Source organism: Nilaparvata lugens, chromosome 2 (genome assembly GCF_014356525.2).
Source record: "Nilaparvata lugens isolate BPH chromosome 2, ASM1435652v1, whole genome shotgun sequence".
NCBI lineage: Eukaryota > Metazoa > Arthropoda > Insecta > Hemiptera > Delphacidae > Nilaparvata > Nilaparvata lugens.
In genome coordinates, this window is record NC_052505.1 from 8,813,762 (window position 1) to 8,835,939 (window position 22,178).

At 34.6% G+C, this 22,178-nt stretch overlaps 1 protein-coding gene across 2 annotated transcripts in view; it reads left to right on the top strand.

Annotated features, from left to right (window-relative positions):
- Positions 1-22,178, top strand: part of LOC111058067 — a 109,875-nt gene that overhangs the window by 36,978 nt on the left and 50,719 nt on the right. The gene's annotated exons all lie outside the window — the stretch shown is intronic.

Consider the following 22,178-nt stretch of genomic DNA (forward strand, 5'->3'; position numbering starts at 1 on the left):
GAGACAAGATGGAATCTTGGAACTATAGTCGAGGTGGGGTTGATCTACCGCACCCAACCGCGCCTACTATTCCGGCTTACGTTAGTTGATTCCAACCAAGTAATTATAAACGAGTGGGGGACAAAATGAGCTTTTCCAATGATGAGATCATAATCGACATAGCCTGGTTGCAGACCGTTCTCATTGATTCGATCAGCTGTTGCCGACAATATTGAATCGGCTTATCGGACCGCATTCAGCTTGTCAAGTGATTAAACTTGCCGATTGTTATTTAGTCGTCAATCAGCATCGATTGTTCGCGCTAACCGGGTAACATGGTTACGGCGAGCATCTGCGCGCACCAATGACTTCATTGAACGGCGTCGCCGCATGTTTGCCGTCGCATTCAACCAACAGACGACTGATTGGTAATCCGATTCATTCGCGTCCTCTAATCACTTCCGGTTGCCTCCAAGACAGACTCAACTGCAAGCGGCTTTGCTCACCAATATGCCATTCATCGAAAACAATAACTTCATCTCTAGTATTCCAACCACCCGATATGCATTAGGTTTCAATTAATTATAAACTTGTAATTTACAATTACATACTTAACACCTGCTTCAGAATGGTAGACTACAATTAATGAAACCGCACCTTCAGAGCATCATGATGGATCTCATAAAGTAGTCAGATTCAAACATTCCAAAACAAAGTACTGCGGAACATGGTGAATGCGCCCTGGTACATAAGGAACAGAGATTTGCACCGAGATCTGCACATCCCCTATGTGACCTGTGAGATAAGACGATTGGCAGCCCATCATGAGTCACGTCTTCATCAGCACGACAACACCGAAGTCATCCAACTACTAGACAACACTGAACTCACAAGGAGATTGAAGAGAACAAAGCCCTTTGGGTTGGTGTAGTGCTAGTGGAGTGAAAAAAGTATATTGAATAAAAGTTTAGTGGAATAATTTAAAGTAGTTGAATTATAGATTGGAACTGTAGGCTTCACTGGAAGACTTTAGCAATAAAAATTAATTTAGGGAAATAAATAACAGAACAAAATTAATGGTTAGTCCTAGTGACTAGTTTTAATAGAAATAACAAAAAAAAAGTAATCAATGTTATGAAACTGTACGTATACTTTCCTCCCATGGAATCATGAACTATAGTCTGAATCTTGGAGCAGCGAGGCCGATTCACAGTAGCTACCTTCAATCTTTGTCATAGACTGAACTGTATAATCACAATACGTTACTCAGTTTTCTTGAAAGCACGGAAGCATTGTGAACTGGAATTCACAAGACAAATCATTAGCAATGTATATTGAGCACTTTTATACACACACAAGTGCAGGCGCTATGTTATTGTCGTCTCTCCTTACGATGTTCTCATGTTCTACTATCTTTATTCACTGCCAACATAACGTTGTACCAATGTAACTGGCTTTGACATGATTCTTTGCTGATAATTCTTGTCACAATCGGGGAGAAAAACAGTTTTGGGTCGACTTATAGTCGTGAACAACCACTGATTAGAAATGTCTGAATGGAGCAGGATAAGAATGTCCCTTTCTAAAATCACTCTATTCATTAATCACACTTAATCAACTCATTCAAAAATTTTATCAGCCGTTTGATAATATGAAACTGTGCAAGATTCATGATAATGAGAATAATGGACCTCTGTGAATGATAAAATTTTATGAGAATAAATTATTGTATCGCTCTTGAGGTGCCAGTCCTTGGTCCTTAGTGAATAGTGAGGTGAGAGATGATCAAATAATAAGTTTGTATTTGAATCAATATTTCATAATCAAGATTCTGAGTTTCCTTGGTTGTTAAATTCTAAAATTGAGTTTCCTTTGCAATTTAAACATTCAAGCTATGTGAAAACTGGAAGTTTTGAATTCTTGTTTCAAGTAATGCAGATAGTGTTTTTATAGGGGATATGAGAGTTCTGAAGCACACTCACAAATAACAAGTTGCTTTTGCCACACTAATGTCGCTCAGTAAAGTGCGCTCCAAACTTTCATAACAAGTCAGTCGATAACAACAAAGTTCCCCAGCAAGTGAACTGTTGTGAGTAAAGCTTCTCCGAATACTAATCCCTATAATACAGATCAAGTTGGAGTTCATCCATATTTCACATGTGTTGCATTCAGATGCCATGAGCGCTTTCCGCTTCAAATTGTTTATTGTATTGATTGGTGAATGAATTCTATGTCAATTCATGTCTAGTTCACGTTGCTCACGTTTTGATTCATAACTGGTCATCTGTCATCCACTATAGTGGATTCATCGAATGTAGAGCAAAGAATAGTAGACCGTTTGCGCTTGGAATGAATAAATAATTATTCACTGCACACTTAATTCTATTGACTCTTCAAAACAAGGAAATGTTTTCAGTTACGATTGCATCTGGAATAAGTCTGAAAAAGTAGAAAGAAAAATGAAAATCTTAGTACCCTTTTTGAAATATTTAATCACAAATATTAAGATCACTTGAAACATGACTTGGACTTGGATCAATCTCCGAAACATGTTGTGATTAAATATTTCAAAAAGGGTACTAAGATTTTCATTTTTCTTTCTATTTCTATAAAAGTAGCCCTATAAAGAAAAGAGATAAATAGTCTGAAAAAGTAGTTGTTTCAGGTCATGAAGAACTCCTAGCATGCTATGGACTCATCAAACTATTTTGCGTGGAATGAATCTTTCCATTATGAATGGCTGTCAATTTATTATCGAGAATTCAAAATTGAACTATCGAAATTCAATAATGAATTATTGACATCCATACTCAAAGGATTCATTCCACGCGAAATAGTTTTATGAGTACTAGAAATTCTTCGGGGCCTGAACAAACTATTTTCTCATCTGATGAAAAGCCTACGCTGGTTCAGACTACAAAGAATTTTATATTAGACTATGATGAGTCGTATTCATTCATGCAAAAATCCGTTTATCTGAAATTCCAGGAAACTAGAATTGAATTACAAAGCGAAGAGACGAATTGCACGCTGCAATTCAGCTATTTTCCAGCTCTGAAAATTACAGCTGCAAGGGATGGAGTATCATTGTATCATCATGATCTGTTGACAGATTCTAGCTCAGTGAGATTTAATCTCAGCCTTGTAAATTCATGTTGTTTGATACTCTACATTTCCAATCAAAAACATTTCAATCATGTTGGATGTCCAATGTAACTTCTGCCTTGAAAATACCACTGACATAAAAATTTGAATTTGAAGAAATTGTTCTAAGAAAAACTCTCATACTGTTCTATAAATTTCTTCAAGAGACAAATAATTTTAAATTAAAATGACACTCATTTCATAAATGATTTAATTCTACTTCAGGATGAGTGCATTCTACTGGTAGGGATCATTTGAAAAACAGGAAAATCTGCACAAAAATTGCTGTCCAGAGATAAGACCTAATTTCTATTCATAAGCTCATACTCTGATGTTGAGCAACTATTAACTCCAATACAAATCATTGAGCAGCGTGATTCAATTGCAAAATGATATTATTTAGAGTAGAACAGCTACATTAAAGAATGTTGAACATTAGTGATTGTCATTTTTAATACACGTACCGGAATGTACCGTACAGAATAATAATCAACTTATATTATACAGAGTGAATCATATGTATGGGAACCCTTCAATAAATTGGAGACTCTTGTAGATATAATACTGTAACTTTCAGGATGAGTTATTGGTAAAATAATATACCTTTCGACGTACAACTGAATTTCAATTCTTCATAAGGGGGTGAATTGGGGGGTTGTAACTCGAATATTTTAAATGTAAACACCCATTTTGTGGTACATAGTTTTAAAGGCCTTTTTGAAACAAGAAAGATGGCATCGACAAAAATGTTCTATGATACTTGTATCCAAAATAGCGGCTGATTGAAGTTTTAGTTTTTAAAGAAATGAGGGGTTGTAAATCAAATATTTTGAACGTAAACACCCATTGTATCATACATTATTTCAAAGGCCTTTTCAGATCGAGAAAGATGACATCGATAAGAATGTTCTATGTTACTTGTATCCAAAATGGCGGCTGATTTAACTTTATCAATTATTTATTTAAAAACTATAACTTCAACCAGCCGCCATTTTGTATAAAAGTATCATAGAACATTATTATTCATGTCAAATTTATCGTTCTGGGAAGGTCTTTGAAATGATGTATCACACAATGGGTGTTTACATTCAAAATATATGAGTTACAACCCATCATTTCCTTAAAAACTAAAACTTTAATCAGCCGCCATTTTGGATACAAGTATCATAGAACATTTTTATCGATGCCATCTTTCTTGTTTTGAAAAGGCTTTTAAAATTTTGTACCATACGATGGGTGTTTACATTTAAAATATTCGAGTTATAACCCGTAAGTCACCCTCTTGAGGGGTTGAAACTCAGTTGTACGTCAAAAGGTATATTATTTGACCAATGACTCATCCTAAAAGTTACAGTACCTACTATATCTACAACAGTCTCCAATTTATTAGAGGGTTCCCATACATATGACTCACTCTGTATAATAATTACTTTATTATTATTGGATTATGAGGAAGTATATTTTTCTAGCATGCTCTAGCGTAATGATTACAATCCAAGATTCTCAAGAGAAATTATTTATACTTTGAAAGCAGTAATAGGAAATCCAAGATTGTGTGGATAGAATCTTATCAACGGCTCCTAAATTGCAAATTTCATCTCAATATTTCCCACGCGAAACCTTCATTAAATAGGGACAAGAAAGTTCTCTTTATTTTTATTTCGACACGACCAAGAAGTCAATAGATGGCGATACAGAGTTATGAGCTGAAACTGATTATAAAGCAGGCATGGGAAAAGCTTCCAGTCCACAAAACTTCACCAGACCTAATCAATTTTGTACAGACAGTAAGAGGATTTTTGGAGGAACGAAAGAGCTTTCTGAAGCGGGGGCGGGAAGACTGAGAGGCAAAGACATGCTCGCTGGCAGTTCGCCAGCAACCAGAATCCCTCAAATTTCTGCGAAGATAGAGACAATACTCTACTACGTTTTTAGGACAATCTCTTGCTCGTAAGAAACATAACAGACGCCTCAACCAACAACCACCATTCAATACCATTCATGATGCGCGAGCAATAAATAAAGGAATCTTCATAGCAATATCTGAACCACACAGAAAATTTTATCGTACAGTTTTCTTTTGTATTTTCAATCTCATTCTGAAAGAAAATATTATTTTTGTCAGTTATTTTTTCGGAAACAACTAGCTTTTCAATGTAATTTTCTTTTAGTCTCAATGTTAAGAAATGATATGTGTTTCCAATCTAATTCTGAAAGAGAATATTATTGTTTGTCAGTTATTTTCTCGGAAACATTTAGCTTTTTCAATGTCACTTTTTTGGTCTCAATGTTCATAAATTATTCATAAGCTCATTTCTTGAATTGAACGTAATAAAAACTTCATGAACAGAAATTGATCATTAAATATTGAAAATTTCTGTCACATCTGATGAATTATGTCTTCAACCAGTTGTAGGCAGTTCAGTGAACAGGATTAATTCTTGGATGGAAAGTTTCTGGCACTCTCACCCTGAGATTTAAGAATAATCGTAACTAAATCATTTTTAAACTGTTTGACACCTTGAGTTCCAAGGTGAGAACTAATTTCACGTATTCCAGAAGTATCGTAATATGATGTAACGTAACGTAATATCTTCTCCTGAGGATGTGTAGAGATATAACCTGGTATTTCCTGAAAGCTATAAGCTGATGTTCAAGTTAATAATATATAGAGAGCTACAACAGTTGTAACTAGTAGAACTCCAATCAGATTGATCAGACTGATCTTGTCTGACAGCAATTTTCACAATGGAACTCGTTTGTTGTACATCAAGTGTGCTGTTCAGAGTAGGTTATACGAAGATAACATTTGTAGAGTTTCTTCCTAAACATGATATGTCAAGATGTCACTGAACAGAAAAAGTAAGCTTAGTGGTTGTTGAGCTGACTACTAGTGACGGTATTGGTAAACTGTGGATTGGGAGATTGAGAACAGTTTATTCTTTCCAACTTGAGAGCATTCAGCAATGCCATGGTGGTAAATGTGATATGGGAACAAATAGAAGGAAAAACGAAAAAGGCTCAATTTAGAAGGAAATCAGTCGAGTTTTCTCGCTTGAGACGAGAGCTGAACAGTGTGATAGAACGTGGACTGTTTGAAGAGTAGAGTGCAGTAGGAGAAAGTTGCATGCCTGACTGCCGTGTTACCAGTTTGATCCCACGTTTTCCAGAATTGAGTTGAGAAACTTCTCCGGCTTGAGGTCAAACTCAACCATAGGTTTGTTGATTCTGTTGGAGCTGACAAAGAAAGATGTATCCTGCAGGAGAGCAATAAAAACCACAAAAATCAATCAATCTTCACGAGAAGGAATCGATTGAACAATGAGTCGAGCAGCAAGTTCATGGATCGAAGTGTAACAGAATTCTTTAACAGACTGAATTGATTCTTTTCCCAAGCTAACTCTTGTTTTTGGTGGACGGTAAACAGTTGTTTCCAATAAACAAAGAGTACCGTCCTGTAAAGAAAACAAAACAAATGAACGAAAAATATTTTATTTCTTTCCTATCAAATCGATTATTTGAATCGATTTGAATTATATCTTTTTTTGTGTAGTTGAGAAGTTGATATTGTGGTAATTATTCATATTGAATGAAAAATACTAAAAAAATGTCAAAAATTCTAAAGGTTTATCAGAGATTGACAATGGTGTAATAACCGAAACCGTTCTTTCCAATTATCAATAAATCAGAGGTTTTTTGACAATTTCTTAGTCTTTTTCATTCAATTTGAATTATATCGACTATTTCTATCGATTCTTTGTTGAATTATCATCATCTCATTGTAGATTCCAGAGCTCATAAATTTTATAATAAGGAGGTTGAAGATTGAAAAATTATTTACATGAATATGAAAAATGAGTCACAATGCGCAGAATGTAGCGGATCTCTACAAAACGGTTATCGAAATTTCAAAAGCATAAAACTAATTTATTGTGTTCATACATTATCCCACGAATTCCAGGAACGCTGTAGGCTAACTTCTCACTGTAGAGTGGAGGTACTGAGCATGCGAAAACTGTACTCAATTACAACAAGACTTCACATGGTGGCATGCCAAATGACCGATTCCCATTTGGCCGAAATTATTATTTTGTCGCAAAAGATCGAAAATTGAAGAATCCCAAATGGTAGAATTGAAACTTGTACTTTCCCAAATGGTCGAATCCCAAATGATCGAAAAGTTTTAATAGTAATCTCATTTGGCCGAAAATCTCAACTGTCGCAAAAGGTCGAAAATTTGATTTTCCCATCTGACCGATTCTCAAACAGTCGAATCCCATTTGATAGAAAAATGTTGTAGTTCGTCGCAAATGGTCGAATCCTATTAGGTAGAAGAGTTTTGTATTTTGTCGCAAATAGTCGAATCCCAAAAGGTCGAAAGTATACTTTCCCATATGGTCGAATCCTATCTAGCCGATGAGATTCGATCATTTGCGACAAACTACAACATTTTTCTATCAAATGGGATTCGACTGCTTGAGAATCGGTCAGATGGGAAAATCAAATTTTCGACCTTTTGCGACAGTTGAGATTTTCGGCCAAATGAGATTACTATTAAAACTTTTCGATCATTTGGGATTCGACCATTTGGGAAAGTACAAGTTTCAATTCTACCATTTGGGATTCTTCAATTTTCGATCTTTTGCGACAAAATAATAATTTCGGCCAAATGGGAATCGGTCATTTGACATGCCACTAAAACTTGAACTTTCCCAAATGGTCGAATCCCAAATGATCGAAAAGTTTTAATAGTAATCTCATTTGGCCGAAAATCTCAACTGTCGCAAAAGGTCGAAAATTTGATTTTCCCATCTGACCGATTCTCAAGCAGTCGAATCCCATTTGATAGAAAAATGTTGTAGTTTGTCGCAAATGATCGAATCTCATCGGCTAGATGAGATTCGACTATATGGGAAAGTATACTCTTCGACCTTTTGGGATTCGGTCAGATGGGACCCCACGCTTCACATTAACAGTAATTGCTTAACCACAATCTTGGAGCTCTGCTGCAGAATGCTGGTAACAAATCTGGTTGATTATAGGTCATTTTAACATGGAAATCCTGTTGATGAGTCATACTTATTAATTGCAGGAAATAAGAATCTATAGAGTACTGAGGAATGAGAAGTTTTGGGAAGATGTAGTTCAAAGAAATTAATTCTTGAAGGAGGATATTTTGAAAAGATTTCAATAGCATCATATTCTGCATTATTTTATATTTTACTTTACATTGTAGTTCTTATTATATCCAAAATTATATAACCAAAATAATGGATATTATTGGATTTGGTGAGTCGGAACAGGTTTTATAGCCTAAACCTCGAATGTAAGAAGAGGAAGAAGAAGAAGAAGAAGAAGAAGAAGAAGAAGAAGAAGAAATATATCATTTCGTTGAAATATATCGAATACGAATAGTTAGTGAAAACTTCAAAGTTCACTTCCATCACCAAGAATGAGACTATTTAATAAAATATATAAATTCCTTCAATTATTGCTGATTTTTGTTCAGTTCATAAAGGAGTTGAATTCTTTCATATTTGCAAACGACCGGCTCCAAAACATTCAGGGTTTGGTGAAGAATTTTTGCTAGCTGGAAAGATTTGAATGTTATCACAAGTAGGCTTTGCTCTTTTTGCCAGTCTTATTCCTCAGGGTCATTTAGTAAGAATCGCTACTGAAGTAGGGCGATGACAATCGCGGTACGGATGAAGGAATTTCCAAACATTGAAATGTAAATCCTATTCATGAGCTGTTCCACGAGATCCAAGAATAATATTCATGAGAGAATAAAATCACTTGGTCTTGTCTTGTAACTTCTTCAATCCCCCATGACAGAACTGCAGACTTGTATAATTTCTGTACCTTACCGTTAAATTGATCGAGTGATGTGAAGAGTTTGATCCAGTTTCACAAAAGATATAAACCAGCAGAGCAGTCACCCACTTCATGATGAATTGCCGCAATTTGTAGCATCAACCAAATCCAGCCACTTGACTGCTATGCTGGCCACTGACAGCTCTCATCTGGTCATACTGCTCTGCTTCAGTAGCACTGTTTCAATCGCATTCCACCCACATCCAAATACCACTTTGAAGTTTTCAACGGTTGGAAAAGCTCTCACAGTGCTCGTTCTAAAGGTCCAATCCAACTCAGCAGTAGAAGCAAGCAAGGATCCGTTTGTTCAATCTCTTCTGGCCATGATAGAAACAGACAGGTCTCAAAACAGTGATTTAAAGTGTTCATTCATCAAAATGGATAAGTTTACAACATATTATAATACCTCTCTGACTAATTCTACTTTGACGAAAAATGCTTATCTTATTATGCATGTCTTAAGAATTCTAGCTTTATTTGAATGATCCAAAAGTGATTAGTGAAAATAGAATAGTCAATACTTGTACAATGGAAATACATTATGTTTCGGCCATCATTCTATTTGAAACGATGTACTTGCTTGAAATAAACTGAGGAGATCAAAGAGTACTGCATCAATAAATTCTTTCAATGATGACCAATTCAACAATACGTTTATGTTAGCTATTTGTAGGTTTACATTTATAAAGTTGAGAATATTTTATTGTGCCATAGCCTGAACTTATAAAATTATAATCCCATTGAAATTTCCAAGACACTTACGATAGAAAGTAAATTGAATTATTCATGAATATTAAACTACCTTGAGTACTTCATGGAAGTGAGATAAGGTAGATAGTCTACTAACTTTCAGGTAAAGTAACTTCGAAGCGGAAAATCATACTCAAAAGTTAATTGTTAAAATAGAATGACAGTGAATTTGCATGCAGATATTGAGCTATAATTATCATTCATCTCTTAAACGAAACATGAAAGATAGTTCTAGGCAACTTTAGACACCCTTAAAGGGTACGAAAGTAACGGAATTCGCTACATATTTTCAAATCCGTGAACGCGCTCAAGTACGAGAGCTCCAACTTCAAATGAAATCATCGTATCTTCATAAGCACATGTCAGTGAACGTTCAAATATCCTTCACAAAGGAAATCGAGGATATGATTTTGACAAAATAGAATTTCAATTATTTCAGTGTCATTCAACTGAACGGAAGTTTATTGATGCGGGGCTTCCTTGAGAGGTTATCCACCTCTCGAATCTATCTTCAGCCTACAGCAGTCGATGTATGGATTTATTCGTGTGCTCACTTCCAGGGTGGCTAAATGAATAGTGAGTACAGATAAAATTCGATTTTCAATGATCCAAGTCGCAAAATAAAAATAAAAATAAATTCGTATGGCTTTTGTTGGTGGGGAGTTCCTTGCGGGAATGTTCCACCGCCTGAATATATAATTTAAGCCGTCAATGGGCCTTACGACTGTCATACTTCAGCCGGGACCGACAGTTTAACGTGCCCATCCGATAACACGGGAGTATTTTCATTTCATGCATGAAAAAATCTCTTACTCTTTGAAAAGATAGCTCGATTTTTCGCCGGTTTCCACTTTAATGACTCACAGAACAATGCAGAATCATGAGAGCTACAAATCCAGCGGCACCAGAATTGGTAAATGAGGCATTCCTGCCATTAGAATAGCGATTATTATAACCACTGCAGTACCATAATTTCCTTCTGTCATCCTGTTACTGGGAGGAAGGTCCATAGTTTGGGACAAAGCACCAAAGAACATCCATTTTCACTATTACTTTCAGTTTTGAAAGTTTCTTCTTATAATATCGAATCTTAGGATACATAAATATCATTCCGAAAAAGCTGGGTGGAAATTGGAAATAAAGTTTTCCGTCTTTTAAACTCATGTAAATAAATCATTAGAGAAGAGTTTATTTTCAAAAGATATTAACAATAGAGTTGGATTATCAGTATTATCACAGTCCATGTCGGATTCAATGAAAAATGCTTTTCATGACTATTAATGGGACTCTCCACACTCAGCCCAACTGAGCGAATATGAATAGCCACATTAGAGCTTATGGGAAGAATATTTCCACCGATCGAACACGGACTCTGATACTGATATGTGGAAATAAAGCTTGGCAATAACTATATCAAATATCGAAATAAGTGTTGAATCCATCACATTAATGAACTCGAAGTGAGCCTAAACTAGTTATGTTGTTCGAGTGAACGAGGAGATATAGTTGAGTAATCAGACCGGAATAAGTTTGTCAGATATTAAATTCATTTATTCATGGAGATGTAGATTATGCTGGAATATAATAGTCTGTCAATACAATAGCTATTGTATAACTATAAGTTACTATGACTATAGTTTGTCGATAGATAGCAAACGGTAAATCAAATTATTGAATGGATTTTTCAAAGTTTAAGTAGAAGAGTTATTGAACGATACGATAGTAGTGACCGAAGCGAAGCTGAGGTCTTAGTTTCGACTCGATCGACTGTTTGTTTGTTTGTACCGCAGTTACAGTCGCAGTTATTGTCCGATTTGGATGAAATTTGGTATGCAAGTTCTTTGAAACAAGGCGCAGAAACGTATGTGTAACGATTTTTTATAAAACCTCTGGTTTTTTTTGTAATATTTAAAAAGCCAAACTAACCTCAGTCCAGAAAGGATGTGTCTTTGAAGATACAGCTATTCATTGGCATACTTTTTCGCATCTATTGTTACGAGCACTTGGTGGGCGAGTCTGTTAGACCGTGGTCTGTCACTCTGTGGGACCCAGGTTCAATTCTCGTTCCTGCCAGATTTTTTTTTGCAGATAATACTAATATTGTTTTATCTTATTCTAATAATATATCATTATAAAATAAATTATTATGATGAGATAGAATAATTAAATTGAATCATCCTATTATTATTAAATTGATTTAACAAATTAATTAGATAAATTATTTTTAAAAAACCTATATTGTATTGGAGTCTAATACTGCAGTTGTAGAGAAAAATGTGTATGTAAAGGTTGTGAAGCTCCTCCTGGGGGAGTCACTCTCACCTCCAAGGATAGGACAATACACGTAGGGTGATGTAATGCTGTATTTAAATGCCTCACGTATGTATGGTGAATCTTGTACTGAATCAATGGTGTAGAGGCTATATATTTTGTAACTGCGTGCGTGGACGCTGAGTGTACACCAGACTGATTGATTCACTACAAGATTCAATACAATTGTCGGAACCGCGGGAGGCCCAAACGCTCGCTCACCCTTGATTCTTCTAAGGACAAATTGTATAATGATGAAATTTTTATAAGCAGTGTAGCGATCGCTAAACACTGAAGACGGATACCTTAAAATTATTACCTGTGAAGAATGAGCATACAAAATCATACAGGTCGAGCAAAAATCCCGATGTAGATAATTTACGGGACTGCGTCTCTAATAAGTTCTGAAGGATTAACATACGGTATTTGGATCAAATATCGTTCAGAATATACTTCGAGAACAGAGTCTTGTCGGGTTTTAAGCTCTATTGTAGGAATTTATATGATCTCTGGCTGCATCTGCTGTACAGTTGATGTGTTCGCTCCTAAGTCGAGGTTGGTAACAGATAAAAGCTGATATATGAGCAGGTAAGGACAAAGAATAAATATCTCGATCTGACCCCACTCACTACATCCACTTATACCTGTTCCAATATCCAGCTTAATTCAATTATTTCAATGATCGTATTCGATCGGTTCTTGATGATATAGAACGTATCAGACACAATAATTGACAGGCTTAAGAAATAATCGAACTCAGAAAACGAATTAATAGAATTGAAATATATTATAATAAAATATATGATCATACAGTGCAGATTCAGAATTTGATTTACAGATTGATAATAATTTAGCATTGACCAAAAGAGTTAAAAATGTTCTTGTGCTTGCATGATACCATGCGTGATTCGACAGAATTTTACAATTGATAAAATTGAACAGTTTTGAAAAAATAGTGAGAAAATGAATTATAAAATATTTTTAAAATGCTCGGGGTCGTGGTTCTGGCAGCGGAGGATAGTTAATCAACCACAAGTTCTTAGAAATTCTACATGAATAAATTCTATGCTCTTAAATGCTAAAGCGCTTGTCGGCGTGGCCAATAATTTAACGAAAGAAAATTTTATATCTTTTTGCACTGAAATATTTTCGAAGCGTAGATTGGGGCCCCTTTTAAAACTTATAACTCACGTGAAATTCCTTGGTGGTCGTGGTTTTCTTCTTTAGATCAAAAATCGTTTGATCGGCAGCGGGTCCAGGCTTCGGTTTCAGCACATGGGGAATTTTTTAATTTAATATCTCCTTCACCAAATTAATTATGGGATAATTTACTTTAAACTTTTAAATTTATCGATCGATGAAAAATAAATTTACAAATAACAAACAGATTGGCCTGAAATATCGGCTCACAAATAGAACATATAAAATCGAACGAAAATTTTACAAATAGGTCTTGGTAACTATAAAGAGATCTGAACGGTGAGGATTTCAAAAGGGAAGTGCTGTCTTTTCTCTCTAAGCTTCTTGGCTAGACCTTTCTTCTGAGAATCTCGATGTAATAATTTGCATAAAAATTTGCCATTGGTAGAACGATTGTGACGTAGACATGACGTCAGTGGCAAGCAGTAGAATATAATTCCTTTAATTACAATAATAATTCAATTTATGTAATTCTTAAAACTGCTTAATCTTCTAGACATAGTTCCTCTCATACAATGTATATGTGCTAGCGTAATGATAAGGCAGGGTTGTTGTCTGATAGTAGATTAACATGTGTTGCTTTCAAACGATCACCTTTTTGGTGCTATTTCTATGCACTATGATTGGCTTAGGCTTGCCAAAGAGATTTAATTACCATGTGGTTCAGCTGAATTAATCATTAATAAATTAATATTCTTATACAATTTTTATTAGGTTTGAGACTGTTATAATTAATTTCTGCCGTTTTATCAATAATATAATTTCATGCTATGACCTAGTTAGTTACAATAAGACCTGACATATAATATAATTTCTTAAATAATAAATAATTTCAACGATAATACATACATTTTTATTTTTTATTTGAAATTCTTGGTCCTTTATTGATAGTTTTATAATTTTTAGAAATGGTATTATATCTTGCGTGAAGCCAGCATGACATTTGACAATACTTTGAATCAGTCAGCTGCGTTCGAACTGTTTTAAAAACATCTGATCGATAGTAAACAAAGTGTAACCTCAAAATCAATGAGCAATTCGTAAATAATTTGTGCTTTATTTGCAAAATAATTATAATTTTATTGAATAATTTTCTAGAAAATATTCGGTACAGAACGGTACTCTTATCTAATATACAGTTACTGATAAGTAAGCTTTATCGCTCGGTCGCTAACTATTCCTTTAGCAAATTCTTTCGTTTTAAAGGTAATCACAATTTTCTCTCTTCTCATGAGATCTATTTGAAAGATTCATCACAAGGTATAAAGGTTTTTTTTTCCTTTTTGTGTAGTTGAGAAGTTGATATTGTGGTAATTATTAACATTAAATTAAAAAGACCAAGAAATTGTCAAAAAACCACAGATTTATTGATACTTAGAAATACCGGTTTCGGTAATTACACCATTGTCAATCTCTGATAATGACCGAAACAGGTCTTTCTGAGTATCAATAAATCGGTGGTTTTTTGACAATTTCTTAGTCTTTTTCATTTAAAAGGTATGTATTTGATATAAAAGTACTCCTTGATAAGTCCGGTGTCCCTGGAAACAGTGTCTCTAGCACTTTCAATTGAGAAAATAATAGATGGCAATCACGGCTAAATCTTCACTATACCTACTGTACTTACTGTACTAACCCTTTTCACCAGATTGAAAGTTGTATTCATGAGCGAGGTCTACTGTTCGCAGAACTACTAGTCTATAACAATCTCAAAATTCAGGATCAGGAAACGACCACTTTATCTTGGATAAGACCATGAATTCATGGAAGTATGGAAGAGCTCTATCCATTTATATCAAAATGATAAGCACTCTGACTGTGCGAAAGCCAGATAAACATGTTGTACAAAGAATACAGTATTTTATGGAAAAAACTCTCCATCATAATCTTGACAAAAACCTGGTGCCTGAGGCAGTGGTCTCTCAGTTCACTAAGAGGAGCTGAAAGGGCTTTGTGTTTAGCATAAGCAGATCAGAGACCGGTCAGAGTTATGAAGGAGCTCGCGTCAGCTTTGGGCTTCACAGTCAGGTGGCCTGAGTAGCATGACGCCCGAGGGGCCCTCAGTAGTTACGGCAATGCTTTGTCGTTCCCATGAGTCGTTTACATCCACCGAAACTACTGCTTCACTTGCAACCGAAATGACAACACACTGCTCAACTACAATGAAATCGGCACTTTGAATGAATCTGAGCTCATAATTAATATTTAGCTGTGAATATTTAAATGGCTACTATCGTGAAACAAATTAGCAACACAATGTTTCTAATTGAAAATTATTTTTTTCAAGAGCATTTCCAGCCAATGCTTATGAACAAGCATTCTTTCAACTTTTTAGTACTTTACTTCATTATAGTACTTTACTATACTTTACTTTATAGTGAGTGTGAAGATATAATATGGATATCCTGGATGAAATTCAACGTTATTTTACTTTTTCGCCTCGGTTGAAATTGGAAAATGGTAATTTCATTTTAAAATAAGAGTATGGCAGAGTTCTACGCGGGTACTGCCATATCTGTCAATTCTAGACTAATTGATTGATTGGTTTTCTGTTGTTATTGTTTTGTTTGTTGTTCCTTTGGTTTTTGTTGTATTTTGTTGTTAGGTTTCATGAATGATGATTTGTAAAACAATGTTCATGCAAAGAATAAATTGCATGATTGATAGATTGAAGAAAAACTCAATCTCTAGACTGCATGCAACCAATTTATGTGAATCGTAGTGTGAGTATTACAAAGATCATTATAATACAAGTTTCAACACTCTCATTCACCTTGAAACATTAATGAGAGCATTTGAAAGCTCCGATCGAATAATAATTTGTAGTTTGTAGACTTGAAGCATCGCTTACTAAATTTGAAATGATTGTGACTCTCAGAATAGTGATTGTTCTAGCAGGCAAAACTATTTCTAATTTCACAGATCAGATAAGTAGGTACAAAACTCTTGGTTCTCCTGTTGAGACGGTGACCGCTTAGTCCAGCTCCGCTAACAGAGATGTTGCGATCTATCTATTATATAAAGCAATGTGGAGCACTTGGACGTTTGATTTTATGCTGGCTCTTGGAATGAATTTTTTAAACCATTCAATTTTGAGGAAATGATATTTGAGTTTGAATATTATCACTCACGTAGCCTACATGGATTAATCAGAATCCAGGATAATATGAGAGAAAAATTTCCTAATAAGAGGGATTATTGAATTGTATTCAGCTTATTCGATCTTTTTATTATAGCATCACTAGTCACCTCTTGAATATTTTGATCTCAAGGGTCATAGATAACTTAGTGGAGCGGCAAAGGCAGCAACACTCTCGAGCTTGAGAGGGGTTAGAGTACTGCATGTTTTTAGATGGGTAACTAGATGGGTAATTTAGATGGGTAACTAGATGGGTACTAGATGGATACTGATGTAACTAGATGGGTATTATAGTGGAGCGGTATATTTTGACCTATTTAAATAGTGTACATGCATTATTCTCAACAATCTCAAGCTTTAAGCTACCTTCGCCGCTCCACCCATAGTCTGACATTTTTATGAAAATCAAAATAATAGGCTATCAAAAATGAAATTTTTCAAATTATGAATGAATCAATAAAAATGGTTTCGTGCTAATTGACGTTCATAAGCCATTTTAAATTTTATTGAAAGTTAGGCCTAACTACTGATTGCTAAGTATAATTTTATTATGTAAATCTGGATCTCAATTTGAGATAGGCTCTTGAATGACCTAAATTATAGTCGTTTCAAGAGCTGCTTCTCTTTGTCTCAGATACAGAGTAACGGTCACAGTTATCACATAGTTATTCAAAAGTAATCTTTGAGTATCTATTGTGAAGTCCACGTTGTAATGACAGTGTGTGATTTGCAATGGTGTTGCTATCCTTGTCTATCGTTCTACAAAGCAGATGGCGCTATCTTTTTCATTTATTGCGATGTTGCTACATCGTTTATCAAACAATGTAGAAATTCAACTAATTGACAAAATAGTTAAAGAGTTAGGGGTTAGGTTTTATTTAGGTTATATTTAATAATGTTTCATAAGGATAGTTTAGGTTTGTTTTTGGCTGTTTTCCTTTCAGGTATTTAACCTGAGCTATAATTGGCCTGCTGTTATTTATATCTCTCTACCATATCTAAGTTTAACCATAAGAGCTAAACCAATATTTCTGAACTTAAAAGCAATGAATTAGGCTAGTTTGAATACGAAACATTTATGGATGGTTGGAAATATCATAAAACATTAGCAACAGTCGAAGATAGAAAGTTCATGCAAAGTTTGTATTCAGCTTTTAAAATACTCGTGAGATATGCACATCAAATTCATGTGTTTGGGTACAAAATTTCCATGAAATTCTGCTATTTCATCACTACAAACGTTCTTGAAGCATTGGAAACTTCTCCTAATCAGTTAAAATGAAAAATTTAGTTGAATTCAAACTCTTGAATATCAGTCGATATCGCAACTGTTTATAGAAATAAATGAATACTATTTTTTACTATTATAATACTAGCATAATTTTCAAATAATATAATTATTCATTTAATCTCTATAAAAGTAGACTGTAGCCTAATTTGTGTCACTTCTCAATATGGTTCTCAATCCATTAGTGTAATACATGAAGTCTTATGTGTATGAAAGGATTACAGAGGGAATAAATTGATTACGACAGTAGGCTAAATCAATTTATCTATTTATTGGGTTGTCCATTCTTCACAATGGTTGTCATGAAACTATATATACATAACCTATGTGACGCATAACTACAAATGGCTCTTAGAAAGTCCTCAATAGAGGAAATAAAACTAAATGTACAAATTCCATTCACTAAATATTTGGATGTCTCAGATCAGGAAGTTATCAATGAAGTTCTCATTGGAAATTTTAATCAATACAATGTTAACATAATAATTGCGGATGTAAAATTAGAACGAAAAATATTATCAATATTGATGTCATGTTATAATAAAACATTTAGTTCAGAATCATATAGATGAGATAGGTATTGATTTTGATAGACATACACTATCTTACAACATGCTGTACATTACACAATAGAGATAGAGTCTATTTGAAAAATTTACATAAAAACCAAAAATTGCTTCTGTACAAACATTAATCATTAAACAAGCATTATAATTCTAAATAATTGTATCAACAGAGTTTGCATCTCTTATTCATAATAGACAATATATGTAGGATAAATAAGAAAACAAAATCAAATTCAAAGACAGATAATATACAATAGTTTCCAACGTAAAATATTACATAGATAATAATTTGGAAAATATAATTATTGCTCAATAGATAGAAAAATGCTATAAATTTTAGATAAGACTACCTGCCTTATGAGATGTACCGGTATACTCTCATCAAAAATTGATATTAATCGAAAAATGGCATCAAAGATAAAGGTTTCACCATAATCACTCATTAATAACGGATAAAATCTATATAGCTTTTTGAGAATGGTCCTTGTGGTCCCGTAGCAATTTAAGCTCCCACTAGGCATAATATATGGAAAACATAAATATTGATTATGATCAAAACAATATCTAGCTTATTGATACTTTCCTCAACGACTAATTTGCAATAGGCAGTAAATATAATCAGTATTCACAATATTAATAAAAATAGCCACCATCATCGATATATTTATCAGACTACAAAATGTACAATATCAGATTTGTCTATATATAAAAATAAGAAGCTAAAATATACTTCATTTTCATCATTATTATTAGCTATTATGATTGTCCATAACGAAATCACAAAAACTTACTATGATTCTAGTAATGCAATTATAGTTATATCATTTACATGATGACTGTGATGTAGAAATTCTTAAGAAAGAAAGTAGTGTATTGAATACCTTATTATTAAGTTATTATCATTAAGGATTGTACTATTGTTTCTCTATTTTTATAGAGTCCAAATAAGTTCGACTCGAAGATAAACTTACCTAAATTGAATACTATTATGGAAGCAATATGATTTATTAAAGTATGTTAGGTATGAAGAATTATTAAAAGATAGAACTTCCAGGAAAAGAAGTATAAAAACAAAAAATTAAGTGTAGAAGAATACTATTTAGCATTTTCTGTGTGAATGTGTACTGGGAAAGACTAGAATTACAAACTGATGTGAGTTGATGATGGATATGATCAGATGAGAAGAAATTATAGTATTATGGCAATGATTTGTGATTGTGTTCAATATTGATAGACACAAGGTGATGATGAAGATGATAGTTTCTGTGCAGAGAGTCAACACTCAATTATTGAACATAATACACAGTTTACTCTTTTAATTTAAGGAGATTATAGATGAGCTGTAGAAACTGTATCATACATGAAACTGTATATGTAATTATGTAGATACAGAATCTGTACCGTACCATATCAAGTCAAATGATACATACTGTATTAATCTCTTCGTTATTGTATTTTCATCACTACTTATTAAAACTTGAAATATGAAGTTATAACAGGGTTGTGATTGAAGATGAGATTATTATTTCTGTAATTAATTAATCAAGTATTTCTGAATCTAGACTCGTCAACTATGGAGGTGATCCTGGAGCCAATTCAAGCTTGAACGGATAGACTAGTACCCACGAATATCTTCGTCCATTGAACTCAATTCGCTTCGATTGTTTGTCATAACAGCGCTGACTAGTAACCACGGCATCCGTTTCCATCCAATCTCAGTAATGCTTGAGGGAAAACAACTACAAACAATAATTGCTTGAGCAATATTGCAGAGGAAGTAACCTTACTGCATTTGCAACCAAATGTTTTAATGCTAAGTATTTTCTAACCAAAACCTTGACCAGATGAATTCACTAGGAACAGAGGTAACTAGCACTCAGAAACTGTTAGTGACCACTCTGTTGGACAGAATCTGGTGCTGAATTAATTCTATTCTTAATCATTTCGAAGGGGTTGCGGAAAGTGTCCTGTGTAGTGGCTATGTAGTTTAATTACTTTCAGCAAGCTTCACTTAATATACCTATCTCTCTCAATCCCTAGTCCAAATACACTCGTTTTCAACCTCTTCCCTAATTATTCAGCTTTCTGTTATTGGAGGAGCTATTTCACCATTCCCTACTTCAGGTACATCCTAATTTCTCCATCACCTTTCATTCCACATTCCACCTTTCAATATAATTTGAAAAACTAGCTCTCGTAATGTAAGCTGGCCTTTCTGCACAGAAACTATGTGTGTGATGAAAAATGGGGTGGGGATGAGCAGTGATGTGGAACTATGATATGATTGAAATTAGTTGACGCACCTGTACCAGTACCTACTTATAACAAACTAACTTTAAATAATCACGTCATAGACATCCACTAATTCTACATAATATAATAATGTCATGAACCATGAAATATAACGGTCCCCCGGGCAATAAAATGAATATATAATTTAATGAAATCTAATTTCATATTGAAATTATAATTTTATTCTCTAATAATGGCTAACATAACATTAGTGAACATACATGACGTGTTTATTCTAGTTGTGGGGACTGATGTAAGTAGGTACAGCCTGAACCCTTCATTAACAAAAGATTGTTGGAATCTCGAAGTCATCAGATATCTGAAAAAAACAGTTATGCTTTCGACACATCCAAATTTGAATAAATTACAAATATTTAATATACATTCAATGATGAATGAATTCACATGTATTTAAACATAAATTTAAATGTAGATGTGACAAAAATAGAACTGTGTTTTCTCAATTAATCATGGAAAAATTCCACAATATCAATTCTCATTTGACAAATTTTATGAGCTCCTGAAATATATGTAGTTGAACTGGAAACTCGTTGAATCTACAGTTGAGAAATATCAGTACTTGACTGAAATTCCACTTAAAAATTTTCCAAAAGGGGTCAGCAGTCAACTAATTTGAATCGGACATGAGTTGTGTCTACTTGCGCGGAGTATTGTAGTCGACGTAGACACGCACCACTTCACCTGAGTACTTCCTCTGCGAGGGCATGAAGTAGAAGTCAGGTTGCATCTGGTCGCTGTGAGGACGCGGCGGCCGGTGCGTGTAGAAGCCGTTATGATGCTGCGGAGGTGGCGGTTGTCTCGGCAGAGAGTACGTGCTTCTCTCTCTTCGCTCTCTCTCGCCGGCGGTTCTCTCTCCCTCTCCCTCTCCTGTCGGCTCCACGTTCTCGGTGCCTCTCGCGCTCTCTCTCCTCGGGAGGACCGTGACTGTAGCCACCGCCCCTCGCGGCCTCTGGAGGGATCGGGTGTCGGCATAGTGACCGCCGCCTCCGTTGGTTTGATAGTGGTGTGGGTGATGGCCATGCATGGGCATAGGCTTGCTGCTGGTCAGCGGCATGGTGGACCTTGAAGAGCCGTTCGTGTGCGCCATTGAGCTAGGCTGCTTCTCTTCGTGTTCGAACGCGTCAAACGCGTAGTTAGTGTTGGCTGCCGAGTAGTCCTTCCACGCTGAATTCTGTATCAAGATGTCCTGCGATAGAACAAATTTCTAATAAATTCAATCCTAGTCAAATCAATGTCTCCAATTATGCATATATGTTTCACACAACTTGAAATGAATCAGAAATGTCTCCAATTATGCTGACATGTTTCAAACACTTGAAATTAATCAGTAATGTCTCCAATTATGCAGATATGTTTCAAACAACTTGAAACGATTGTCCGTAGCAAACAATGCAATCTTACCCACAAGATAAGGTAAGGTGCCCTTACCCACAGCTGCACAGCATATTATTAAAAGCCAATGCAAAATTTTTGAAAAGTGTTAGAAATAAATGGTAATTCAATGTTGGAAAGTGATCACACATTAGATGCTTAAATATCGAAATTCAATGTTCAGGACCTTGATGAAGTAATGTATAAATTTGCATTATTATTCCATGCATTTCATTCACGTCCC